Source organism: Podarcis raffonei, chromosome 5, assembly GCF_027172205.1.
Source record: "Podarcis raffonei isolate rPodRaf1 chromosome 5, rPodRaf1.pri, whole genome shotgun sequence".
In the NCBI taxonomy this organism is placed as follows: Eukaryota; Metazoa; Chordata; class Lepidosauria; order Squamata; family Lacertidae; genus Podarcis; species Podarcis raffonei.
Window position 1 is genome coordinate 69,870,272 of NC_070606.1, and position 27,592 is coordinate 69,897,863.

The 27,592-nt window shown below is 41.6% G+C and overlaps 1 protein-coding gene across 2 annotated transcripts in view; it reads left to right on the plus strand.

Annotated features, from left to right (window-relative positions):
• The first annotated feature begins 3,767 nt into the window (after positions 1–3,767).
• Positions 3,768–27,592, plus strand: part of PXYLP1 (2-phosphoxylose phosphatase 1) — a 58,914-nt gene continuing 35,089 nt past the window's right edge. Inside the window, exon 1 of one of the 2 annotated variants that reach the window (XM_053390004.1) lies at positions 3,768–3,956. The gene's annotated coding sequence lies outside the window, so the exon portion shown is untranslated. The remainder of the gene's footprint in view (positions 3,957–27,592) is intronic. The other variant, XM_053390003.1, reaches the window with a different exon arrangement.

Below are 27,592 nucleotides of genomic sequence, written 5' to 3' on the forward strand. Positions count from 1 at the left end.
TGGTCCAGACCAAGTGATAGTCACATATACTAAGGCAGGGGTGGGGAACCTGTAGCCCTCCAAATATTGTTGGGCTAAAACTCTCAACATCCCTGAACATTGGATTTGCTGGAAAGAAAGTTAAGAGTCCAACAACATCTGGAGGGACCCGGGTTCCCCATCACAGCACTAAAGTATACTATTAGAAATGTAGTGACCCTATATAACAGATGGGCATGTATAGTTGTAAGTGGATATGAAGGTGCATTCCCATCCACACTATCAATTCTTATGGAAATTAAATTTAATAGATTACATCTGTGAAAGCACATCTAAATCCTCTGATATTCACTTAGTTTTTCATGTAGGCCATGGGTCCCTAAAAAGGCTCCCACAAGGATCTAGTTCTTGGTCCTTGCTGCTTTTAGGCCTGAAATATATCTATCATCTATCTATATATCATCTATCTATAGTACACCCATATACATATATAAAGACTAATTGTTGCTGTGGTGGTGGCATGTATGTTTCTGATTTTCCTGAAGTTTACAGCCAGGAAGAGAAATTTAACTCTCCAGTAAGATCCTGGTCTTGCTGGTGATTTGCAAGGTGGGGAGAGCAAATGTGCAGGCACATGGCACTGTGATGCATGTTGTAAAGGGAATTGGGGGTTGCTCGTGCGTAAGGGGGCTGCTGCTCTAGGCAACGTTGTCTGGCTAAACCTTTCCCTGGCTGGACAGCCCTTTCTCCGTGGCTGTGTCAGTCACTGGCAGAATCCGTCAGTGGGCGTTTCCTGAACTTCTTCCAACATAAAAGCTCTTTGACGCCAAGTCTCCGCCTAGCCTCCCTGCGCGGAAGTCTTCTGCGCAGAGTGGGCGTGGCCAGCGGAGGTCCTGGGCTCTCCCCGCTGGTCTCTGTGGAAGAGTCTTGGAGCCATCTCTCCGAAGTCCTTCCCTGCTCCCCTTTCTTCCTGGTGTCACGCCGATTTCCTTCCCCAAAGGAAGTGTTCTCTCTCTCCCTGCTGGTCCCTTCTCCTGCATCGTTGGGGAGCCTTACCTCCACTCTTGGCTCCGATGGCAGTTCCCTGACACATGTGTAAGTTGTAGTGTATGCAGGATGCTCACAGTTTCTCTGGTTGGAAATATGCCCAGAGACCCCCTGAAAGCTGATAATGCCTGATCTAGGGCCATGAGTTACATAAGGATCTTTGGTTATATGATGAAGGCATCCAACCAGAAGAAGCTGGTGTATTGTTGAATTGACATGTCCTGACCCAGTCCATGTCTTGACACTGATTTTCTCTGTTATTGGATTGAGATGACTGTAAGGAACACATGGGCAAATTTAGTATTCATACAGATTTTAGCAGGACTCCAAACAACTATCATTGTACTAGTACATTTGCCAATTTTAAAAATTGATTGATGTTTGCTGTCTATCAAATCATTTGGCAAATTTGCAAAAAACAAGATCTGCTACTGTCTGTAATAATGCCATAGTATGTTTCCCTCTTTTTTACCTTTCCTGATACAAAAGGGGTGTTCTGAATGCATGGGGTTTGCTTTGCATTATTACCTTCAAAAATTAGATTGTTCAATCGTTATGTAAGTTAAATGAATTTTTTCATGCTTCCACCAGCATTGGAGCTAGGCCATGGTGAACTCAGGTTCCTCCATCCTGGCCCAGACCTCCCTCCCAAGTCTCTGTGCTGTGGGCTGTGAAGCTACCTATTGGGAAGGTTGCTCAGAAGAGAATGTGGCTCCCTGAAAAAAATGTTCGTCACCCTGGTATATAGGATGGTTTAGTTAATGGCTTGAATGTATGCTGTATGCTCACAAAGAGGGCCATGTAGGCAGCACTTCTGTTTCTCCTAGGTCACCCAAATGTCCTGGGTGCTTCACAGATGATAGATTGCACAGGGAGAAATCTTTTCATACACTTCTTATGCTGCAAATGGAGATCCTCAGTAAGCTCTAATTATCCAAGAAAATTAATGTGGCTTGGGTAAGCCCATGCATGCTACACATGCACTAGTATTTTCATCAGAACAAAGGAATTCTGTTAATGAAATTGAACTGACTTAATTAGGACGGAACAGATTGGGAATTTCGCAGTGTCAGTTCCATAAACATAGTCTATAATTTTTATTTTTATTTTTAATGATGACACAAGCCTTAACCCAAGAGATGAAAACAGATGTCATCCTGTATAGAATGCAACTTCAAGTAGTATTCTAGTAAAAATGTTTCAGACACAGCCACTGATACATTGACCGTGAGCCTACAGCCCACCCACACTTTCATTTGTGCTGTGCCTAGAAAGCATGGGAGTGAACGATTCCCCCCTTGCCCAGCTCCTTTGCAAGGGAAAAACTGCTCCTTAGCAAGAGATCAGAACAAATGAAAATTTGGGGGGAAACAAAATTGCTGTTTGCTCTGATGGAGTGCTAAATAGTAGTTTTCCCCAGGGAAAAGTGGTGGGTCAAGAGGAAGTATGCATGAGCCCTTAACCACTTCTTGACAGGTGACCGGGCAGCAACCAATGAAACTGAATACTGACGATTCAGGAAAGACAAAAACTTCATACAATGCACAGTTAACCTGGAATTCCGGGAGCACCTTGTTCACTGGGGTGGAAGGACCTGCAACAAACAATGGCCTCCAGACCTCAGCAGTGCTGCCACTTACTGAGACTTACTGGTGAATCTGAGGCTACCAATGCATCCATGCATCCCTACCTTGCTCCAACTGAGATAATTTGCTCCCTTAAGATATAGTGATCCCCTAAGATGTAGCGATATTCGCCAGCTTGGATGGCTTTGAAAGGGTTTCAGTTTAGACATACTTATGGGGGATGAGGATATCAGTGGCTACTAGCCATGGTGGCTATACAGTGGTACCTCGGGTTAAGAACTTAATTCGTTCCGGAGGTCCGTTCTTAACCTGAAACTTGTTCTTAACCTGAAGCACCACTTTAGCTAATGGGGCCTCCTGCTGCTGCCGCCGCGCCGCCAGAGCACGATTTCTGTTCTCATCCTGAAGCAAAGCTCTTAATCTGAGGTACTATTTCTGGGTTAGCGGAGTCTGTAACCTGAAGCGTATGAAACCCGAGGTACCACTGTATTTTATCTCCAATGTTGGAATTCTACACAAGGGGAGATAGCAGCTGCTCAGGTTCTGGTTTGTGTGCTTCTCATAGGTGGGCTATTGCTTCTTTTAGCTGTTATTATTTTATCTGTAATCAAAACTTCAGTCCCTGTCAGGGCAGATGGTGGGGTGTGCAAGCCAACCAACCAACTAATTTGTTATTCACCTCTTCTTCACTGGAGGCTTTTTAAGCGGAGGTTGGCTAGCCACTAGTCAGGGTGGTACTTGATATTCCTGCATTGCAAGGGGTTGGACTAGATGACCCACGAGGTCCCTTCCGCCTCTACGATTCTACCACGGCTCTGCTTCGTCGGCAAAAAGGCTGCGGGGCAGACAAGCACGTCTTGGGGAAGAAAACCCCATCTCTTAGGGCGACGAGGCGCTCTTACTCCAGGAACCTTCACTTAGGGACCTGTGTGCCCGAGCGGAGTAGTCACCGCGCAACACCCTCCCACTCCCGCCTTCCCGCCAGCCTGAGGATTCTCTCGCTCCCAGGATGAAAAGGAGGGAGAAAGAGAGAGCCGGACGGGAGAGCAGCGAGGGAGCGTTCTCACAGCGCAGGCGCGCGCCGTCCTCGCCGTTGCGCCGGGCGGGCGGCAGGTGGCGCTGCCGGGGAAGCCTTCCCGGGCGGCCAATGGATGAAAGGCGGGAGGCGGAGCTCCGGCGCGGAGGGAGAGCGAGCGAGAGAGAAAGCGAGCCAGTGAGCCGGAGCCACGGTCGGCTCAAGTTGGTTCGCGCGCCGCGACGGCGGCAGCAGCAGAGAGCGAGGAAGGGGCGAAGGAGCGGCTGGGCTGAGAGAGCGAGAGAGCGGCGGTTGCGCTGGCTGGGCAGGTAGGAGCTGGAGCCGCTGCTGTTGCTGCATGTTCTCTCCATTCCCACCCCTTGGAGCCCTTTTCGCTCCTTGCAGAGAAAGAAGGGGGGGGGGCTTATCTGTCAGTCAGTCAGTCACCCCCCTCCCAATTTCTCCTCCCGAGGGTCCCTTCTGCGCCGGCCTTCCCCTTCTGCGCCCTCCCCACGGCAGCCCGGAGGCGGGACAGCGCTTCTCCCAGCGCCCCCCCTCGCCCACCCCACACGCGTCCACGCGCACCGTCGTCGCTCCGGCTCCGGTGTGGCGGCTGCGCCTCCTCTCCTCCTCTCGCTCTGAGTTCTCGCTGGCTGCTCAGGCTGCTGCTTCCAAACTGATTTACAACCCCCCCCCCAAAATTCTCCCCATCGCTTTCTAGGAAGGGACTCCCGTCCCACCCCCCTTACCACTTCTCAGGATCTCTCCCCCTCCGTTCCCCTTTAGGAGCCTTTCCTACAGGTTGTGGGGCGGGGAGAGAGGGGGGTGGCTACGGAGGCGTTTCTCTGTCGCCTAGCCCCACCAGTTGAAGCCCTTTGCCTGCCCCATTCTGCCCTAACCTTTCCTTAACGCTGCGTGGCGAGATTCCCACGCCTGTCCAAAGTCTCTGCCCCCCCCTCTCCCGTTTTAAACTCTCCCGCAGCCTCCCCGTTGATACTTTATGTCCTCTTTTTCTCCAACGTGTCCTTTAAAGATGCTCGCTATGAATTGACTTGGAGAGTGCTTTCGTTTTCAGTTCATTGTTCGCTTTCCACTAGTGGGGCGATTGTGTTTGGTTTCTTGGCACGGCATCAGTTTGCAGAAGGTGGACTTCAAACCCGGGGGACTAGTATTTGGCAAGCCTCCTTCGCATCCTTTTTATCTTTCTCACACACACCTTCCGTAGCTCAGCTGAGCTCTGCAACGCTTTTGTCCCCCTTTTAAAAAACCATCCCGGACGATTTTCTTTCTACACCTGGGTTTTGCTCCCTGTTCTCCTGAACCAGCAGTGTAGTTAGTGAGCAGTTCTTAGGACCATCTGCTGCACATCTTTTGCTGTGTATAAAAAGAAGGAAGCGACTTCATGTAGAGAGCTCGGCGAGGGTTGCTATTGCTTTTGCCCATACCCTTTTGTCAGTTTGATATATAATACGATAATTCAAACGAGTGTATTGTGGTAACTTTGTGATTTAATGTCTCTTTCCCTTCCCCGGGGAAACAGCAAATACAGAACTCAGTTTTCCCTCTTCCTTTATAAACAACAAATACATCTGAGCCTAACATAATTTTCCTTTGCCAGGGGGTGCTGTCAATTAAAGCTTCCACTATTTCATATTGAAATTGTCCCAAGAGTCACTTATGCCATGGCACAGCAGTAAAACTGCTAGCACATCTGCAAAGCTAAGCACAGTCTGGTATGGTTTCAGATTGGATGGGGGGTTGGACTAGATGGCCCTCAGGGTCCCAACTCTACAATTCTTTAATTCTATGAGTGCATCAAGTTGACCTGCAAAAGCTTCTGCAAAGTGTTAATTTAAGTTCTTCCATAGTTCATTTGAAATGAAGTTATGCAGTACAGCTGTCTTGATCTCTTTTAGGAAAAACCTATACGGAGACTGCATGTGCTTTTATCTAGCCAGACACCTACTTTAGTTTAAAACTTTGCTTCACCTTTGAAAATATATATTTGTCTTCTGTTGAAGAAATCGATGGGCTAAGTGGATGCAGTAATGAAGGACTTTTAAAAAATGAATTAGATATTTATAAAGAATATTGTGTTGATAGTATGAGTAGAGTACAGTATTTAAACTGTGCCAAGTGGTGCTTCTGAGAGCCATTCTACACATAGACACAGACTATGAAGGTAGAATTCTAGAATGTACCACTTCAGACTACAGGGGTGTGTGTGCGCATGCTATTTTGAGTATGCGCCATATAACAAGGTCCTTGAATATAGAATGCTTACAACCAAGGATTAAGGAGAAATTAGATTCAGTTTGCATTTAAAGGTGGAACTACCAAATTGCTCTTTCCGAAACAGTATATGAACCAAAACACAGGTAATCCTTTGAAATGCATACTTCTCCAAATTTTGCAATGCTGTTAATTCTCCAGCTAAGCAGTTGTACAAAAGTGCACCTATTTGGATAAAGTGTGTATAAAAAGGCATATAATTGTGAAAATAACATACAAAGTGGCATTATATTGGGAGGTGGAATGCTTTGCCAAAATCTGTACACTTCATGACAATGCGTTTAGGAGAATGTTACACTAAAATGCTGATAAATTTTCATGAGGATTTTTTTAAATCTGCAAATTGCTGCAGAAATGTGTAGAACTGAATTTAAGATTGGAAAAAATGAAATAACCGAGAAAGCTGAAATTGGGAGATCTATCTCTAGCTAGGACCCTCGTACCTATGGGACCGCCTCTCCTGGTATGCCCCACAGAGAAACTTACGGTCTTCACATAAAAACATCTTGAAGGTCCCAGGCCACAGAGAAGTTAGGCTGGCCTCAACTAGAGCCAGGGATTTTTTGGCTGTGGCTCCGACCTGGTGGAACACTCTGTCACAAGAGACTAGGGCCCTGCGAGACTTGACATCTTTCCGCAGGGCCTGCAAGACAGAGCTGTTCCACCAGGCCTTTGGCCAGGGCACAGCCTGACTCCCTCCCTCGGCAATCTTCGCGGAGCTCTGGCCCAATGGTTGCCAGTGGCTTGATTTGAATTAATTTTATAATGAATGATTTTAGAGTGTTGTTTGTGCTGTACTTTTGTACTGTTTTATTGTTGTTAGCCGCCCTGAGCCCGGCTTCGGCTGGGGAGGGTGGGATATAAATAAAATTTATTATTATTATTATTATTATTATTATTATTATTATTATTAGCTATTACATCGGGGAGAGGGATAAACTGTTGGATTCCTATGTTCAAAGAGTTCTTAATTTGGGTTGCATTCAACAGTACAGCAGAATGAAGTACTAGAATGGACTGTCCTGCTTGAAAGTTCACTTTACAGTAATACCTCCGCAAACGTCCACCTCGTCTAGCGTCCATTCTGGCAAACGTCCACGGCAAACCCGGAGGTATCAGAACGGGTTACTTCCGTGTTTGCCACTCACGCATGTGCAGAAGCGCAAACCGCACCGCATGCACAGACGCCGTGCTTAGCCCTGCATCCTTTTCGGCTAGCGGCCAGGGCTCCAGAACGGATCCCGGTCACAAAATAAGGTATGACTGTAGATACAAATCTAAGAGGGTAGGAAACGGTCTAGGTTTGAATTTTCTGCCTGATGTGCTAATTTTGTTTGTGTGGAACTTGGATTTTTTATGTGGGAGTGCATTAACCATCTTGATCAGCTTTTTATGCTCTTGTTCACTTAGGCATTTGGCTGTAAATTGATGCCGTACGTTATGATGATACCCTAGCATGTTCTGATGGTTATCCTTTAGCAGGGTGGGGTAGTATTTGTCCTCCTTAGGTTATTGCAGGTCGAACATCTTTAGTCAGTGCCTTTATATCTTTTTGATGTCTGTCTGTCTGTCTTGGGAGACAGTGGAGGAGTGCACCTTGAGGAGTAAAGTCAAATTATTGGAGCATTATAGTGCCTGTCGTGGCTGTAGAGACCAATATGGGAGAGACATGTTTTATTTCAGGTGAGGCAGATGAAGGTGTCCAGTTTTGCTGCTACAGCTGCACCATGGCATTTCTTTCCTCTCTGATCTTTCTTTTTGATGTATACTAAATATTTTATGTATCCTCTAATGTGAGGCACCTTGACATATTTTATGTAGTAGGTGATGAACAATTGCAATTAATACTACTACTTCTAAAAATAGTATCACCTAATTTCCCATCATTCTGCTGCATGTGTTGACACAGACTCAAAAGCAGCTGTAACACTGATGCCCTGTTTTGACATTTATGAAAGGAGGATTAGAGCAGACAGAATTTGTAGTAGGAGGATGCGAGTAGGATGTCAAGTAAAATCTTGTTAAATTTAATCTTTCAAGCAGGTGGCTGAAACTACTAGCACAGAGCATCAGATCACATGCGTATCTTTTATCTAAATGGTTAAACGTGGTCTTTTAATTATATTGAGTATATTGTGATACTAATTTTGATTGCTTAATGCAGATCATTATACTGGGATGATTCTTTGAGAATTACTAGGCTAACTGGGTTGTCTAAGTGGGTTTTTTTCTGCTATGCTGAAAAAAATAATTGCACTGGAGCAAGAGCAAGTAAAATAATTCAACTGCAATCATAAGCATAGTTAATAGGGTGTCCCCTTGAACTCCATGTTTGTACCTCTGTGTAAACATAGGGTGGGATTGCAGGGTGCTTGTTAGAATAGCTGTTTAACTTTAGTGTTTTTCTATTCTGCACAGTTTGAAAAAAATTATCTAAGATATTTTTTGCCTCTCATTATATGTTCTAAATCTAAGTGTGTGTTAGTGTCAACTGTTGCACCATAAAATCATTTTGTTCTAAAACATATTATTTTTTACAGATTTTATATCCATTCTCTGTGTGATTAAAATTCTTTTTAAAAAATGATTTAGTTTAAAGTTGTTTAATACACTTAAGTGTAAATGTGGTACCACAATGTGGGGACTAACTTTGGGGAAGCATTCCGTAAGTTGGGGGCCACCACTGAAAAAGCTGCCTCTCTTACTATCCTTGCATGTGGCATATAGAGCCAAACAGAAACATCTCTTATATCTAAACGTATACTGTATCAGATCCTTCCAGTACCCAGAGTGGTTCAAACTGCCTATATTCATTAATTACAACTCAGCTAAGAAAAAATGCCATTCCCATGAGATTTGATAGATCTATGTATCCCTTTAGATCTCCGCTCATTGTAGTTGGATGCACTCTTGTAGCTGATTTCTCATACTCTTATTTCAGATGAGATCCTCCAAATCTAATTACTTGTAGCAGAAGTTGGGGGAAGCTAGTAAGTAAGGCAAGCATTTATGAAGAGTCTAGCTCTGCAATCCTGAGGGTAGGAAGATTTCATTTCTTGTCAATAGCAAGTGACCTCACTATACTATTTATTTGGCAAATTTTATGCAAACCTACATTGTCTGTTGTAATTTTTTTAGTGCGCAGTGGCTGAAAACAGGAAAAAAAATCAGTGTTTATTTTTTATGATAGTTTTGTATGGTGCTGGGTTCTACACTTAAGTTTACATGGATGAGTGCCAAAGCACCAGCAAATGAGGACTAGGCAATAATTTCAGCTTCTGGACAGCTTTCAAACATATCCGTGTGTTACAGTTGCCTAGCAGGATCTGCAGTAGTCATGGTTGCTGGAACAAGTTTCAGCTAAAAGGCACTGTGTGCTTTAATCATCTTAAAGTTAGAGTTTAGCCCAGGGTTTCCCAGATTTCTGAGACATTGAGTCCCTGATGAGCTTATAAAGTCACTGTTGGCTCCAACTCCAGTTCTTAGGAATGTAAATGGAATAAAGTAAAGAAATAGTGATGCATAACCAATATTTATTAATCTGAATTGATGGAAAAAAGGAAGCAAAAAAGAGGACGAATATTAATAATGGGCTTTAACAATTTAGGCTGCAGGTTTGTGAGGTGCACTCAGTACATGCTCATGCCTTTTATATTTGAGATCATAGGCATTATTTTTTTTTGCACTGTAGCTTGTGAACTTCTTTTTCCCTTGGGCTGTTTCTGACCCCTTTTTGCTCCCTGCACAGTCTCAGTGACCTTGGGGGGTAATAGTGATCACTTTAGGAGGGACAGCTTCCAGCCTAAATATTACTGAAGTGTGTAGTGTAGTCTGTTTCATCAGGAAGGGAAGGGAGCAATGTAACTCCCACCATTAGTCCATTCATCACCTTGACTAGAAAGGTAAACTAGATGGTAGCAAGTTTATGAGTCTAGCAGGCTAAACAAAGCAGGGGTTTCATAATATGCTCCTTTAGGAAGGCAGAAATTGCCCATTCTTAAATGGAGGCATTGACTAAATCAACTTCCTTACCATAGTGACATCATCTAGAAAAAGCAAGAGCCAAACACAGATGTCGTTGACTGTACATGGGAAGAAAAAAGTTTCAGCTTATATAGTTAAAATCAGGAAGGTCCTGGAATCTCTGACCTAGAATCTGTAGTCAGAGTTAGTCAGAGTAAGGTTACCGTGAGAAATTTATTTGAAGTGCTGACCTTGAATTTTTCCAGTGGGTCATCATTACCCACTTCAAGGTTGTTGTTTTTACTGTGTATGTGTGTGTGTGTGTGTACAGTGGTATCTCGGGTTACATATGCTTCAGCTTACAGACTCTGCTAACCCAGAAATAGTACCTCGGGTTAAGAACTTTGCCTCAGGATGAAAATAGAAATCGTGCTCCGGTGGCATGGCGGCAGCTGGAGGCCCCATTAGCTAAAGTGGTGCTTCAAGTTAAGAACAGTTTCAGGTTAAGAATGGACCTCCGGAACGAATTAAGTACTTAACCCGAGGTACCACTGTACAGACACATACAGACACGCAGATATATATGAAATAAATAAGTCATAAGTTTTTTCCCCCATGGTTCTGTCCAGTATGTTAAAGGCCATTTAATCCATATGGGAAAGCGTCAGTTGACTGTACTACATGTATGGGTTGGTGATCGCATTATGGTTTATTCCACCATAGAGTAGGTTCAGTTGAATTTATTCCAAGTTACCTGTTACTGTTATTCAGGTAGTCAGTCTTACTATTCAATTGCCCACCCAGTTCTTGGAACATAGTCCTCAAGTACTAAAGAGTTTAATGTACACTGATCCATTGAGGAATGCATGCCAGAGGATTATATTGGTTGCCTAAATGAGATCTTTACTTCAGATAGTACTAGAGTTGCAGTAGGATAGGAGGTGCAGTATATTTATAGTCCCTATTCAAGTTACTTCTTGAAACTCATTAGGCTTTGGGACAGTCTTAATAGACCCACCACATCTACACTGGAACAAACTGTGACAGTATTAGCAGTCACCCATTAATGTCCAGTACATAACAGTAGTTAGTACTTTCCCTCACCCACAGAGCATCACCCACTCGTTCAGTTCAAAATACTGTACCAAATCTAGTTATGAGTTGATTGGTTGATATCTTAGCAGAACCTCATTCTGGTATTGAGTGTAAAGCCAGGCCATCTGTTTCATGGCATACATGATGATGAACACTGAATTCTTGTTCATCACCAAAATGCTACTGCCACTGATCCTAGCCTGATGCTGAACAGTGAACCTAGCACATTCTCAGACCTCTTGGCTGGCTCAGCATTTTCATCTGGGAACAAGTCCTAGATGACCAAACTGTATCTACTGAGTTGGCTTTATAAGGTACCTACCACAAAGTTAGCAGGCACCTAACTCTGTGTGTGGGATTCAGGAAGAACTGATAGGTTTCAATGTTCTATTCCCTCTTTCTCCCAGATGACAGTCCTCACTTTTCAATGTCACATGCCCTTATTGTTGAGAACTTAGTTTTCATGGGCCTCTCCACCCCGTTATGAGACATTTATATGTAACAATTATACTCTGCCCTTTCTCATTCCAAAAGTGCCCAGTGTGACTGACAACATAAGATGAAATGAAACAATATCCCATATGCAATAATTAATATGACAGTTACAAAAATACAGTGGCTAACTTTACCTGCCCCTTTCCAAGTTCCTTTACAAATAAAAATGTATTCATTTTTTTATTTAAACAGAGCTAGGGTAGAGAATTGTCTGGCCTCTCCTGGGAATTCCAGAGACACCAGAGAAAGCCTTTGTGTTCACATCCTCCTAGACATCCATGGTATTAATTTAAGAAGGGCCTTTGCTTTTGTTGGTGGACATATGGAGAAGCCATGTCTTCAAGCACTTGGGTTCCAGGGAATTTAGGGATTTGTAGTATCAGCGTCTTGAAGATACGGGCAATTTTCAGTCAAACTGAAAGATAAAAATGGAAGAGATAAAAAAGAAAGGAGTCATATGCTCAATTTCAATAACACCTCTTTATTGCACTAAAAACATCCCCTCTTAACAGAGAAATGTCTATATTTACTGGCCAAACTCATTACTATAACAAAGGTTCAAAACCATCTTAGCCCGTTGTAGGGAACGTAACAAGGAATAGTAGATCAGTAACTAATAGTTTCCTCTCATAGGTTGACGCAATAAAACAGCATCTTTTGACATTATCTTTTGGGCAGCGACCCAGCAGTGAGCTGCCCTCCCTCCACCTGCCAGTAAATAAATAATCATCCCCAATGAAGTACTTAGAAGTCATTGCAGGAGGTTATCCACCCATTAAGAAGGCTTTGGTTCACTATAGAGTTGCATGGTATGCAGCATGAGGTTCAGTTGTAAAACTGTTGCTGTTGAGCTAGTATACCTGCTTTATTTGGGAAATGCCATACTTTTCCATGTATAAGACTAGGATTTTTTCTTTAAAAGTTATGTTAAAAAGATAGGAGTGCCTGGCATGCTCTGGTCCATGGGGTCGCAAAGAGTCGGACACGACTAAACAACAACAAATGTTAAAAATTGGGGGTCATCTTATACACAGAAAGTGTATCCTCCCATTTTCTTAATTTGGAGTCCCCCCAAAAATGGGGCGTGTTATATATGGGGGCATGTTATACATGAAAAAATACGGTATATGAATTTTGAAGTGGAAAACAAATTGATAATTCAAATCAACCCACACTGTTAATAATCCAGTGAATTTGTATTTGATGCAGTTGAGAGAGGAAAAGTCTGATCAGTTGATATGAAGGCAGATGTAAATGAATAGTAGATATTGGTCTTGTTAATTTATGCTTGTCTAGAAAATTAAACAATGCAGGATTTTGTTATAATCTTTCGATAACTTAGATCACTCACCCATAGTGCTGTGCTTTGTGTCTTTCTGGTTGACATTTTCATCTGCCACCTGTGGAGACTGTTGACCTTTGGTCTCTGTTAATGATTGTATAATAATGACAAACTAGTCAAATACAGCATCACTTTCAAGTTTTTTGGGCCGTCATTGACTTGCTTCTTCCTCTCCCCACCCCGGCCACATCATCAACTGCTATTTTTGTAGTTGAGTTATGTTTTTTGTCTTCGTAAAATGCTTGCCTCAACTTGTTTAGTCATTCAGATAGTTTCCATGCAGCTTTCAGGTTTAGGATAACGTTTTACAAAGAAAAATGTAAACAGAACATTTATGTTTCAAGTGGAAGAGTTTAAAGGGTCTTTGTGTGTAGAAATGTTTAGCTACAGTGATTATTCCCAAGGGATTTGCTACATAGGGAGTAGCTTCAGTCCATTTTCCAAATGCTGCTTTCTGTACTGTCACAGTCTTATCCTTGCATCTTAGAGGAGCAGATCAAAAAGTTTTTAATTTAGGCATAGTTAATTGTTTACTTTAGACTGCCTCAGTGGGGGAGAGGAGGAGTGGGGCTCGTTGAGCATGCGGTATATCTTCCACTCCAACTGCCATTTGAACTTGAAGAATTGGTGCCTGAGTTTGCTTTTTCTCTATTGACTCCCTGTCTCTTTTCTCTTCTTGAACTGTCTCTTAGATTATAGTCCTGTGGGTAGAGACTGTCTTACTTTAATTGATTGTATTTAAGCTGCTCTGGAAGGGGTTTTGGCTGAAGGGCATCGTATAAATGCTATAAATAAACAGTTGCTTCCCAAGGAAACTTCATTTAGAAGTATCAAGAAAAGTTACTATTTGAATACTGTATATCAGTGGCTAAAGAAATCTCCACAGGACAACAATTGACCACTGGCAAATTTATCACACGGAGACAACAGTTCTTCTGAATAAGGAGTTAGTCCACAAAAGTCAATTTTTTGGTGACATGTATGTGCTTTAAGCATGCTTTTGTTTTTAAAACACCTAATGTAAGCATTAACTTTTATATTTATAGCTAATATTTTTAAACATGAAAGGGCCCAAGTGCAGTACAGTCATACCTTGGAAGTTGAACTGAATCTGTTCCAGATGTCCATTCAACTTCCAAAATGTTTGAAAACCAAAGCATGGCTTCTGTTTGGCTGCAGGAATTGAAAGCTGCGGAAGCCCCGTCGGACGTTCGGCTTCCAAAAATAGTTCTCAAACCGGAACAGTCACTTCCGGTTTTGCTACGTTTGGGAGCCAAAACGTTCGAGAACTAAGCTGTTCGAAAACCAAGTTACGACTATATACTGAAGTGGGGTTATGGGTGGAAAGTCCTCTGATTATTACAGCAAGTTATCTCCATGTAATACGCATGGCATATTACAGTGTCTTGTAAGTATTTATAGAATCTCTTCTAGCCATATATTTAGCATGACCAAGAACTATAGTTTGCACTAAGTAACTTTTTCCATAAAAAGATTTCCAAAGATTACTGAAAGCCTTGTAACTTGATTATAATGATTTACTTGGTTTTTCTTCTTCTTCTTCTTTGGTGATCACTCGTAGCTGAGTAAGATTGTCTTCCATAAACACGGTATTAACAATGAGTCTGTAAGTGACTGTGGAGGCCAATTTTCTGGGTGGGAGTTGATCACAGTGTGGATTTGCCAAGCGTGCCTTCCTCCTAGCACGTTTCTCCCTTGCGTTGTGAGTTCGAGTGTCTTCAAAGCCCATGACACCGTTGGTAAAGGCTGTTCTCCAATTGGAGCGCTCACAGGCAAGTGTTTCTCCCTTGTTGGTATTCATACTACATTTTTAAAAATTTGCCTTTAAACCTCTTTTTTTGTTTTTTAATAATATTTATTAAAATTTCAAAGAATTACAAAAGTAAAAGAAAATAAAACAAAAATGCAAAATACAGAAAAATAAAACAATTAAAAACAAGTCAATTTTTCCACATCTTATCTTTCATTTGCTTGTTTCCTTGACCTCCTCGCACCTCCCTTTTTTGTGTTCTAGTTCAATTAGTTAATTCAGCAAATCCTTTCCATCTTTGTTTTTATCTTAATAATTTATCTTAGTATATTGTAACTTTACATTCTCACCTGTTAACAATCCATTTTTACATACTCCTTTGTAACATTACTGCTAAAACCACATAACTTCATTCCAGCATCCTTCTAACATTCCTTAATTTTGCAATGTTTCTGTAAACCTCTTTTGTTGACCACCAACTCGTATTGGCCTGAATATAAGCCTCACTTTCCCCCCAAATTCTGACTGTGAAAAATTAAAGTGCAGCTTATATTCGCGACCTTACGGTATGCAGCCAGGAACGTGGGGCAAACAGCACCAGGAGTGCGGTGAAGCAGCGCCTGCCTTGTGTGTAGTCCCCCGTCCTTTACCCCAAGGCTGGGAAGGGAGAGAGTGAGGAAGGGGAAAGGCCGCTGGCAGCACTGCGCGGCTCTCCCCTCCCCAGTATGCAGCTAGGAGCAACAAGGAATGGAGTGGCTTATATTCAATTATTTTTTCTCCCCGCCCTCCAATTTTAAAGGTGCAGCTTATATTCGGGTGCGGCTTATATTTGGGCCAATACGGTATATGAAATTGTAATATGGAAATATGTCCATGCAGTGGTATCTTCTCCATACATAGGTCCTAAGATTGTCATCCTGACTTAAATCTCAAAGCATGGAAAGTCTGACTTGCTGATTTAATTGAAGAGACCTCCTGCAATAGCTGTACAAGTGCATTTCTTCTTTGTTGCTATAACCTAAAAATGTACAGAATCATTTGAAGCTTCTAAAAGGATACTTGTTTGGACAGGTTATTAATGGGCTTTGCATAAAAGTAGCACTCCCAGTGCAGTTGTTAAGTTGTGCCAGTGAACAGACACTGTCATATATTATTCTGTATCCTCAGTGATGCTTAATTCTTTCCCCCTCACAGATAAAAGTAAAAGAGAAGGTTTATTTTTTTTCAAATGCAATAGAGAATTGGCAAGCTAGATTTTTTTATAAAAATCATGTCTTCTACATGCAAATTTCCTAAGAAATATGCAGCTTAATCTTAACATGAGTATGATGAACATAAAAAAGGACATTTTAACCGGGCACATGTTGTGGACTCACTTTGACTGACTAAAGTGTTAGCCCTTAGTTCACTGCTATTTCTGTGGAATGCGGAATTTCATATCAGCAAGCATAATCTCTGAGAATAACTTGTACTGTTTCTTTTTACAAGATTTCTGTTTGTCTTGTATGGATTTTGCCTTGGACCTTCTCAAGAACCATAGAAGAGTGTAAGCAGTAGCGACTTAAGCTGCTTCTGTTCAGGCTTATGGGTATCATTTGAAGCAGGAAATTGCACCTGTCCAATTTAGTGACAGAATATTCGCCACCGTTGGGCAAGATATGGATGGTTCGGAAGATAAAAACACATTATGTACTCTCACTGGGACATGAAGTTGCTTATAAAAGGAATTTTAAAGTAAAGGGTTTTTGATGTAGCAGCAAGCACAATATTGCATGGGTGATGCAGTTCGTACTATCTCTAATTTTACAAGACTTACAAATCAACACCCCAAACTTACTAGCCATGTACGATACCTCTATGTAGCGAGTGAATAGTTTTACCACAGGGTTGCTGCATCTACTTCTTGGTAGGTTCTGGCCATGTTTTGCACTTTCTGCAATTTGTCAGACTACATGAATCAATGTTGAAAAGATGACCAGCTTTCCATGGTAATTCCTCTGTGCGTGTGATGATAACACACACACACACACACACACACACTCTTACTTTTTTACATTCCATTGCTTTTAATTCAAATTCTAACCCACATATAAACATTCTAAAGAATGTTTATACACATGAAAAAGTTCATGTGTGTGTGTGTGTGTGTGAGAGAGAGAGAGAGAGAGAGAGAGAGAGAGAGAGAGAGCGCGTGCTGAAAAGAAGCAGTTTTGAGTTTTTTGAACATTGTCAGAGACACGCAAAGAGAAACACGTTAAAGGGTTTCTATTCTTCCTATTGCAATGCATGTTGAAACTGTGAATTTGTAAATGACAGTTTGTTATAGTGATATTGTAAATCTCCAGGGGTGTCTCCCTTTCGACAGACTCTGAATTTTCCATGATGTGGGCAAAGAGACCAAGGAACAAAACAACCACCCTTCTTTGTTTCTAGTTCTGTGCCACAACTTTCCTGGGGGATAAGACTGATAGCCAGTCTATTATTATTACTTGTTTCATTATCCAGTTTAAAAGTCTGGAGTTACAGTTGAGGACTGTGGTTTGGTTTTGGTTCTGTTTTTTTGTTCAGTGCTTTCCAAGCCCCAAGTTGGGTGAAAGATTCCTGCATTGCAGGGAGTTGGACAAGATGATCGTCTTGGTCCCTTCCAACTCTATGATACTACGAATTCTAATAAGAGATGATAAGTGGGACATACTCTAGAACAGTCTAATAATTATTTGCAGTATTTCAGCATTGAGTTGCACCAGCACTTTTCATTGACTACATAACTATCATAGAAGTAAACATGAATAATTTTTGTTCATGTGTAGTCTTCCAGTAGGACTACAATAAGTAAATACATTTAAAATTTATGTAGTAATAAATCAGAACAAATAAACAGCAACACTTTGATTTGAATCACTTACTTCGCCAAACCTTTATTAGGCATTGCAAATATAAGCCATCATAAAACATCAATATATAAAATTTTAAAATATGTACAAATAAACGGCCATGTAAGAACGAGGATTTTCATTGGAGTTTCTTCCCGCTAAATAGTGGAATTCACCACTCTGAGAGACTCAATTGATAAAAGCTCAGCCACCCTTGCAGTTACTTTGGCATTGAGTTTGCTTTGGCAGATGTTAAAGGAATATAACTTCTGTATTAAGATCAGCAAGCGTTGATTGATTCCTAACTCTGCAAGCTTCTTCCACAATACCGCACAGTCAACTGAATCAAAGGCACCATGAAAATCTACGAAAGCTGCATATAAATCTTGGATTGGTTTTTAAGTCTATATTTTTCAACCAAATTTGTAAGTATGAGACAATCGTCTAAGCTAGAGCAGCCTTTGGAAAAACTTATTTGTTCTTTTCCTGGTAAGTTTAGATTTTTCACTCAGATAAGTACTGTATTTTTTGCTCTATAAGACTCACTTTTCCCCTCCTAAAAAGTAAGGGGAAATGTGTGTGCGTCTTATGGAGCAAATGCAGGCTGCACTGCTATCCCTGAAGCCAGAACAGCAAGAGGGATTGCTGCTTTCACTGCGCAGCGATCCATCTTGCTGTTCTGGCTACTGAGATTCAGAATATTTTTTTTCTTGTTTTCCTCCTCCAAAAACTAGGTGCGTCTTGTGGTCTGGTGCGTCTTATAGAGCGAAAAATATGGCAATTTAAGTAAAAGGTGCTTAGCATAGATTTTCCCTATCACTGACACTAGACTTATTGGTCTGTAGTTCTTTGGTTCATCTGGATCACCTTTTTGGAAGATTGGAATAATTATTGATCTAAGCCATATTTTAGGAATGATTTCATATTTATCAATAAGAGTAAATAGCTGAGCTAGGGGTTCTGCCCACCAATCCGTGAATGTCTTAAATAATTCTGTTGGTAGATCACCCGGCCCTGGCGTCTTGCCCAGTTTGAAACTATTAATTATCTGTCTAATTTCCTCCTCTTTCATCATTGGCCACTCCTTTAGTTTATCTAGTTTGTTATCGTTGGTCTCCTTTCCAAGTGTGGAGACAGTGTGGTGTAGTGGTTAAGAGTGGTAGTCTCGTAATCTGGGGAACCGGGTTCGCGTCTCCGCTCCTCCACATGCAGCTGCTGGGTGACCTTGAGCTAGTCACACTTCTCTGAAGTCTCTCAGCCCCACTCACCTCACAGAGAGTTTGTTGTGGGGGAGGAAGGGAAAGGAGAATGTTAGCCGCTTTGAGACTCCTTAAAGGTAAAGGTACCCCTGCCCGTACAGGCCAGTCGTGTCCGACTCTAGGGTTGTGCGCCCATCTCACTTAAGAGGCCAGGGGCCAGTGCTGTCCGGAGACACTTCCGGGTCACGTGGCCAGCGTGACGAAGCTGCTCTGGTGAGCCGGCACCAGCGCAGCACATGGAAACGCCGTTTACCTTCCTGCTATAAAGCGGTACCTATTTATCTACTTGCACTTAGGGGTGCTTTCGAACTGCTAGGTGGGCAGGAGCTGGGACCGAAAGACGGGAGCTCACCCCGTCGCGGGGATTTGAACCGCCGACCATGCGATCGGCAAGTCCTAGGCACTGAGGTTTTACCCACAGCGCCACCCACGTCCCTTTGAGACTCCTTAGGGTAGTGATAAAGTGGGATATCAAATCCAAACTACTACTACTAATACTCTTCTTCTTCTTCTTCTTCTTCTTCTTCTTCTTCTTCTTCTTCTTCTTCTTCTTCTTCCATTCAATTTACTATGTAGATTGTTAAATATGGAAATGAAATACTGAGACCATTTAGATTCTGCAATTGATGGGGCAGCTGATTGGTCGCCAGCTTTCAGACCTCCATATACGGGGATACCTCGGTTCTCGAACACCTCCGTTGTTGTACGTTTCGTTTCTTGAACGCCAAAAACCCAGTAGTAAATGCTTCCGTTTTTGAACATTTTTTGGAACCTGAACATACGACGTGACTTCTGCTGAGTGCAAGAAGCTATTGCAACCAATGGGAAGCTGCACCTCAGTTTCTGAACGTTTTGGAAGCCGAACGGGTTTGCGGAACTGATTCTGTTCAAGAATCGAGGTACCACTGTACTATCGACCAAACTGCTTTGTTATTTTTGTTTTGGATGGAATCAAGTAATTGGGATCATTTTTGGGTGACATATTTTTCTTTTTGGCCAGAACAAGGTGATATTTTCTTTTTTCATCAAAGTATGAAGGTTCTAGTTTGGTATGGTTATCTTTGAAATTTGGTGCAATTTTCTTTTAAGTTGAAGACATTCATTGTCGAACCAGCGACTAGTTCTGTTTTTAAGTGTCCTGACTTTTGGTGGAGTATTAAGCTCTCCAAACGTTTTGAAGATTTCACTATATTACTTCCAGAACGTCACTACGAGAATTGATGTACTTCAGATTAAAGAGTACCTGGTTTCTAAAACCAACTGTAAGTTTTTGCCCCACTGTTACACTCATTTCCTGGGAGCATTTTAGTTGGGTCATATGCTCATGTTGACAAAAAAATGTATTATTACGATTAGTTATTTCTAAATCAAAGTTTAAATTTATAGACATCAACAATGGTTGGTGATCGCTTTCGGTACATGCCCCAACTCTAAACTCCACTATCAGATTTACAGTGTCGCAAGGGACCAGCATATAGTCGATGACATTACATCCTCAGGGGAGGGGGAATATGTAAATTCCCCATTTCTATCCCCATCTATTGAACCATTCACAATTTGTAAGCTAAACTTATTACACAGCTCGAGCAAGCATATGCCTTCCCTATTTATAACCTTGTCTCTAGAGAGTCTTCCTATTTTCATTGAATGTGCAATATCATTGGTGGTATTCCAATCTAAAATGCTACTTAATTGTTCGTTGTCAATACCCACCCTAGCATGAAAACCACCCACTATTATTAATGAGGTGTTTGGGTATCTATCAATCAAATTTGCTGTGTAAAAGTTTGTGTCTGTCAGTGGGGAGACTTCCCTAAGTCCTGTAGCTTCCACACTATCTGCAGCCTCTTTATATTGTTGGTCCTTTTTCTGTTCTAGATCTTTTGGAGTCGGGGGAAAATCTTGTAAGTCTACTGGCTGTCTACTGTTTTAAATCAAATTTACAGGGGGGGGGGTTGTTGCTGATTCCAGTACAAGATTAGCTATTAGCATTCTTTTCAGTTTGATGGATCATATTTTGGTCTTTGGATATCCCCGTTTTCTTTCATGGAATGATGTATGCGCAGGCAGTATGGTCTGATTGAAGCTGAAAGGTTGGAAGGAAAAACAAAATAAGTAGTGTTGCAGGAAACCCCCCCCCCCCAAATCATTCAGTTTGTACAAACATGACACTCACACACGACATACGCGATGCTTCTGTTATAAATTCATAGAAAATCACCCGTACATCGGATCTGTACCATTCCACTTTTATTTTACACCATGAAGGAAGGACTATCAGAGGGGTGTGTGTGTGTGTGTGACTTGACACAAGGCAGCCAACACGTCCTCAGCGAGCTCTACCCAGTTGGCATGACAACCTTGATGGTCCTAGACAGAAGATCATTACACTCACAAAAGACCTGCATATGGAAGTAGAATCAGTAGGAACTGAAACAAAGGACAGTGATCAACCCTTCCCTCTGGGGGCAAGAAACTGCGAACTCCCCTTTATCCTCTGGAAAGTACTCATGGGGAGCGGGAAAGGAGGAACCAGCCAAGTGACAAGACACTCAGGTTACCACCACAACTCCTCCTTCAACCCCTCCTTTTTGTGATGTATCAATGATGTAGTCGTGATGTAGTTGTGATATAGTCTTAGAAGTGTAGCATGAGGGATTAGTAGCTAATAAAAGTTGGGGTCTCCTTTTGTTCAGGGCTTCCATCTTGCTTCATCTTGAAGTGGGAGTCCTGTCGCGACAGTCTTCAATAAAGACTAAGCCTACTGGCTGCTGTTTTGCTCCAGTTATCCTGGTTGGTGTCTTTCCCTTTTGTCCAAGAGAGCCCTCTGATTTCTCCGTTAACAGTAGAAAAATTGGGTTAGATGTTGTGGCCACGACAGCTTGTAGGCTCAGCCCCAAGATTGAGATTGCAAGATGCAGATGTTCCTGTGAGGTGCTACAGATATTGAGTAACGCAATATTTAGAATCTTGGGATAAAGAAACAATGGTTTCTTTCTCCATTTTTTAAAAAAGAAAATGAAGTCTGGCTTGTAATCCAGGTGTGACCAATACCTTAAACAAAACACACAGGCAGAGAGCAGAAGTAAACAGAAATGGGGTATTCTGTTATCACAGCAAAGTCAGGAGTCAAACCAGTTAAGTAGTAATTGCTGCTTTATCTCAGAATCCTAGGTGTGCAGCCAGACATTGAAGCCCCTCCTTTCACATTCCATTTTGGAAGTGAGTGTACAAGCTGACCTCATGGATACAACACCCTACTTTTTTCTTTGTTTCCCCTCATCCCAGTATTCCCTGCTTTGTGTAATATTTTGCCTGCTGAAGAATTCTGGATAACATAAAAGCTTACCACGTTTTTGTGTCTTTTTGGTTTGTCCTAATAAAGATACTGCTTGACTGTGGACTTTTGGAGTTTTTTCTTATGGACCAGCATAGCTAACTTAGTTTATACTTATACAGTGTTACTTCGGGTTACATAAGCTTCAGGTTACATACGCTTCAGGTTACAGACTCCGCTAACCCAGAAATAGTGCTTCAGGTTAAGAACTTTGCTTCAGGATGAGAACAGAAATTGTGCTCCGGCGGCGCAGCCGCAGCAGGAGGCCCCATTAGCTAAAATGGTGCTTCAGGTTAAGAACAGTTTCAGGTTAAGTACGGACCTCCGGAATGAATTAAGTACTTAACCTGAGGTACCACTGTACTAGCATAAAAAGTATACACACTTTCTCACACATTAAGACCAAACTCAGAAACGCTGATAGCTGTTTGACTGATATTTCCCTTCCAATTATTCAGTATTTTACTATTCCCATTAAACTGTGGCAAAGCAATTGATTGGTAGCAAAATATCTCATGCTGTAGCTGGAGGAATGGATATAATGGGAATGTCATCCCTTGCTATACAGATTGGTCTAGGAAATGCTTTCAGGAGTTTCCTTGACAACTGATTTCTAGTGCAAGAACAATTTTGTATTATTACCTTGAATAAAAGCTGTAGCTTTTATCAACCTGTGCATGCCTTTTTTTGTAGTTGCTGGTACAGTGTCCAAAGAATAGCACAGTAGAAAGCAAAGACTGAAACTGGTAGCAGGAGGAAATAATGTAATGACAGGACAGATTTCCCAGAAATGCAGATTATGTGATCAAGTCATCTAGGCTTGCCACACATCCCTTCTTCATTGTGCATGGAACATGTATTTTAAAGTGTGTGTGTGTGTGGTTTGTTTTTGTTTTTAAAGCCTGAATAAACTCCTTTACCTCATCATTTTCTCTGCCTCTATAATTTCCTGTGCTCATAAATAGTACCTTGCTATCTAATTGCATATATTAAGTTATTCCCAAAGGCCATTAATTAGCTGATGGCCTACGTTGGAGAGTGCCTTTTGGCCCCTTGGCATTTATGCTGTGAAGTGCCACATGACACTATTTAATCCTCAGTGCAGTTGAATATCTATATGAAACTGTTGTGAGTGTGGAGTACGGTGCCATACATATGCTGACAACACTCAACAATATTTCTCTGGAACATGTAAAATAGCAGAGATTGTGTGGATCCTAGATTGGTTCCTGAAAGCAGTGGTGTGCTGGCTGAGGAAAAATAAACTGACCTTGAATCTTGACAAGACAGAGGTGCTGAGGATGAGAAATTGGCTAATTACCTGCAGTCTGGAGATGCTTCTGGATCCAGCTTTGCCACCGGAGGCTCATATGGCCTTGGTGGCTAGCAGCACCTCTTGTTAGCTTAAGGCGATATTATGGCTATTGCTGTTCTGCACAGAACTTGGAGAGTATCTCAGTCATATCTCCTGGCCGTCAGTGTATCTCTGTGGAACTAACTTGCCCTGAGTGGAGGAGAGAGAAGATAGTTGCCAAACATTCAGCTTGTACTAGTTGCATTAAGTTGCTGAACATTCAGCTTGTACTAGTTCCACATTAGGTGGTCCAACCTTTGCACATCTTGTCACCACAGGGATACTGAAGAACAATCTTGCCTTGAGGAAAGGAGAAACAATACTTGGAGAACTTGACTGAAGAGCAGTCATAATGCAGTGAACACAGAGACCTGAATGCAGGCAACTGAGAGCAAATATCTAAGGGAGGTCTTCAGTCGCATGCCAGTTTGGAGAAAAATGGTTCTTTTTGCTTTGTTCTACGTTTTCATGCTTGAACTCAGGATGAAAGGGAGAACCGTGCTAAGAGGAAGGCACATTTGGCAAACCCTTATCGTGGTCAACTCCTGCCCGGAAACCTATGTCCCCACTGTGGAAGGAAGGACTTGCGGATCCAGAATTGGCCTCCACAGTCACTTACGGACTCACTGTTAAGACCGTGTTCATGGAAGACAATCTTACTCAGCTATGAGCGATCACCAGAGAACTACTATTAACACTCACCTCTTGTGACATAACCAGGGATGAGAGAATTCCCACTATTCTATTCCTTTATTGTAGTTGTTATTCTGTATTATGAATCTGACTTATCATTTCCTTTCTGTTCTGCTATCCTGTGTTTATTGTATCACACTCGTTATAGATTGCTAGGGGTTTCTGTTTTTGTTTTTTTAAAAATCATTTAAATTGTTTTGAGATGCCTGGTTTGAAAAGAGGCATACAAATACTACAAATAATAAGGTGTTCCTGTTAGTATATAAAGCCCTCAGCAGCTCCAGGCCAGTTTACCTTTCCATATTCATGTCCATTTAACCAATTTGATCTGCAGAACTTACACTTCTGCAAGTGCCAAATAGTGTTCATTCCACATCTGCCAGTAATTAATATTTTAGTCCGGCAAGACATATTCTCTGGAACACCCTGCCTATTACAATCAGGCTGGCATCCTCACTATACTTGTTTAATGTCTGCTAAAACTACCCAGACATAGGGTTTTATTAGGTATACATTGTTTTTAAAATTTTGTTTTTAATTGGTACTTCCCCATAAACATTTTACAATATTTTATGTAAACAACTTGCATTTCGTCCCCTTTAATGGCATGCCTGTTCAAAACAGTGCTCAACATGTTGTGTGTGTGTGTGTGTGTGTAAAATTCTGTCTAGGTTGTGCTTTTAAAATGTGTGTGATAAGACAGAAAAAGCAAGACATTAAGAATAACATGACACCACAAGTTCGTAATATTCTTTGAGCTACCCTGGAGTGGAACTGCAGGGAAGCCAAAGCATGTTAACACTATGAAATAAAGGATCTCAGTCTCTTTGCCTGAGAACGTGCAAGGAATTTAACTCCAGTAGAGAGTTAAAATTTTAACTCCAGTAAAATTTAACTCCAGTAGAGAGCCAGTGTGGTGTAGTGGTTAAGAGCGATAGACTCGTAATCTGGGGAACCGGGTTCGCGTCTCTGCTCCTCCACATGCAGCTGCTGGGTGACCTTGGGCCAGTCACACTTCTTTGAAGTCTCTTAGCCTCACTCACCTCACAGAGTGTTTGTTGTGGGGGAGGAAGGGAAAGGAGATTGTTAGCCGCTTTGAGACTCCTTTGGGTAGTGATAAAGCGGGATATCAAATCCAAATCCATATTGAACGCAGCATATAATCCTTCTTAGTTCATAAGAACATGATTACGTAACAACTGTCCTGATGGGTCAGTCCAAAGGTCTGGCTAGTGCACCATCCTTTTCCCCATAGTGGCTGACTATATGCCTATAAGATTCTCACAAGTTAAACATATACACAATGACTTTAGTGTGTGATTTTCAGGGCAAAACTGTCCCCAAGTACTTTGCATCAGAATAATAACAAACACTATGTCCTAAGCCATTAGAATATTTTCACTAAGAGCTTTAAGGTGGTACTTAGAAGTTTGTGAAATATTTTTGATTTAATAAAAACGTTTCCCCCATAACAGGAGATAGTGGGAATTTTTAAAAAGTGGTCTTTTACAAAGAGTGCAGAGAAAGGATATTTTCCTTAAAATAAAGTTCCTTAAAATAAATGTTTTTTTAATGACACAGCTGTTATTCTTATCTTTGGGCCTTGTGCAGGTCAAGAACTAGTTGTTATTCAAAGAAGCTCAGCACTTTGCTTTTAAACAGAGGAAAGCAAGGCATAATCTCTGTTCCAAATCTCTCCAACACTTCCCCTGAACACTTTGCTGCTCACTTCCAGCACTGCAATTTGTAACTGAAAAACAAGTGAAACACATGATTAAAGAGTTAATACAAACAAATCAATTGTCTTTTTCTTTCTTATGTTTGCATTCTATCTTTTCCCAATACTTGGGACTCTATGGACTCTATGATTTTGCCATAAGTGAAATCTTAATAAATAAATAAAAGTCTTTGCACTAACTCTGTATGACAAGAGTGGTTAACATTTTTTGGCCTGAGAGTCAAATTCACCCTTGGCCAACTTTCTGGGACCACATACCTGTGGTGAGTGTGGCCATCTCACAAGTTTACACTACTGTCCTACCTTTTCTCTTTTAGTAAATTTGTCTTGCCATTAAATCATACAAGTAGCCTGAAAGTTACAGCTGGAAACTAGGAGTGTCTAAAACAGCTAAACCTGTGTTTAAATGCAACCTAGACTCAAGCTGGGAGCATTGCAGTCAAAGAGCAGTGCTACTCTTGGCTCTCTCCTTTTTTTCATAGGGGCAGGATAATTCTTAGATGTACAATGAAACAATAGTATAATGGCCAAGTGACTTATCTAGTGAAGTTGAAGGGGGGATAGCAGGAGAATTGAAGGCTTTTTAGAATAATAAACAATGAAACTTGGGGCCTTGGATTCAAACCACCCATCTTTTGCATTTGCACAGCATGTATGTCATCAGTTTCTACCCATTCCATTCTTCCTCCTCTGCCATGTATGCACAGTGATCCCCCCCCCCCCCGGAGTTCAGAAACAGCTTTTCAGGCAATATGAGAGGCTGCCTCAGGAAGGGTCAGTGATAATTATACTGATGTAGAGGGAATGCTGGTCTTGGAGCTGGTGTGCAAGAACATTGAAGAATCAGAATATCAGATGTGGGGATGTAGGGTAAAAGGCCATGTTGAGCATAATTCCATGATCATAGGCATGACTAACAAGTATATTCGGTGGCTGACAAAGGAAATAGGGAGGGCTTGGAGAGGGGAAGATTAGAAGCTCTGTATTTGCAAGAATCCAATTACTAAATAATCCTTTCAAGCTATTACATAATCCTCACTGCCTTTTCATTTAAAAAATGGCTGCTAAAGAAAAATTGCAATCTTTATGTTCTTCTACCCCTCTCTCACTCTATGGATTTGTTTTGGTTTGAATAATTAGGAATCCCCCCCCCTTAGTGTAAAATATTGTGTAATAGTGAGAGGCGCATAACTGATGGCATTTATGAGAATTATTTCCCCAACTAAATAGCTACAATTATGTCGTATTCCAATAATCTGTGAAGTTATTTTATGTAAACTTCAATAGTGATCTATAGATTTGCTTTTTTAATGTTGAAGGTAAAATATTCAGATGTGATTACTGATTAAGACTATTCTCTTGAAGAATATAATAGCTGTTTCGCACATAATGCTAAACCAGATTATTTCTTAGCAAGAATGAGTATGCATACAGCCACTCAGATGGAAAATCTTGGCTGCTTTGTTCTTTTTGCTGCTCCTGGTGCTGCCATGCTACCTAGAACTAATGGCATGGTTTGGTTTAGCGTTAGGTGTATACCTGGGTTTGTGTTTGTCTTGCTCCTAACAAGCCACAAGCTGTAACCAAAGTTTGATGTTTGTTTACTGCATGCAATTTGTTTGGGGAAGAAAAGCATTGAGACTGGTTTAGCAAATGCTGAACCTTAATAAAACTTGGTGTAGGTGTGTAGCAGTGACAATTGTAGTCCTTAATCAGGTGAAGTTCAATGTGTGGAGATGGGGTTTCGAATTTA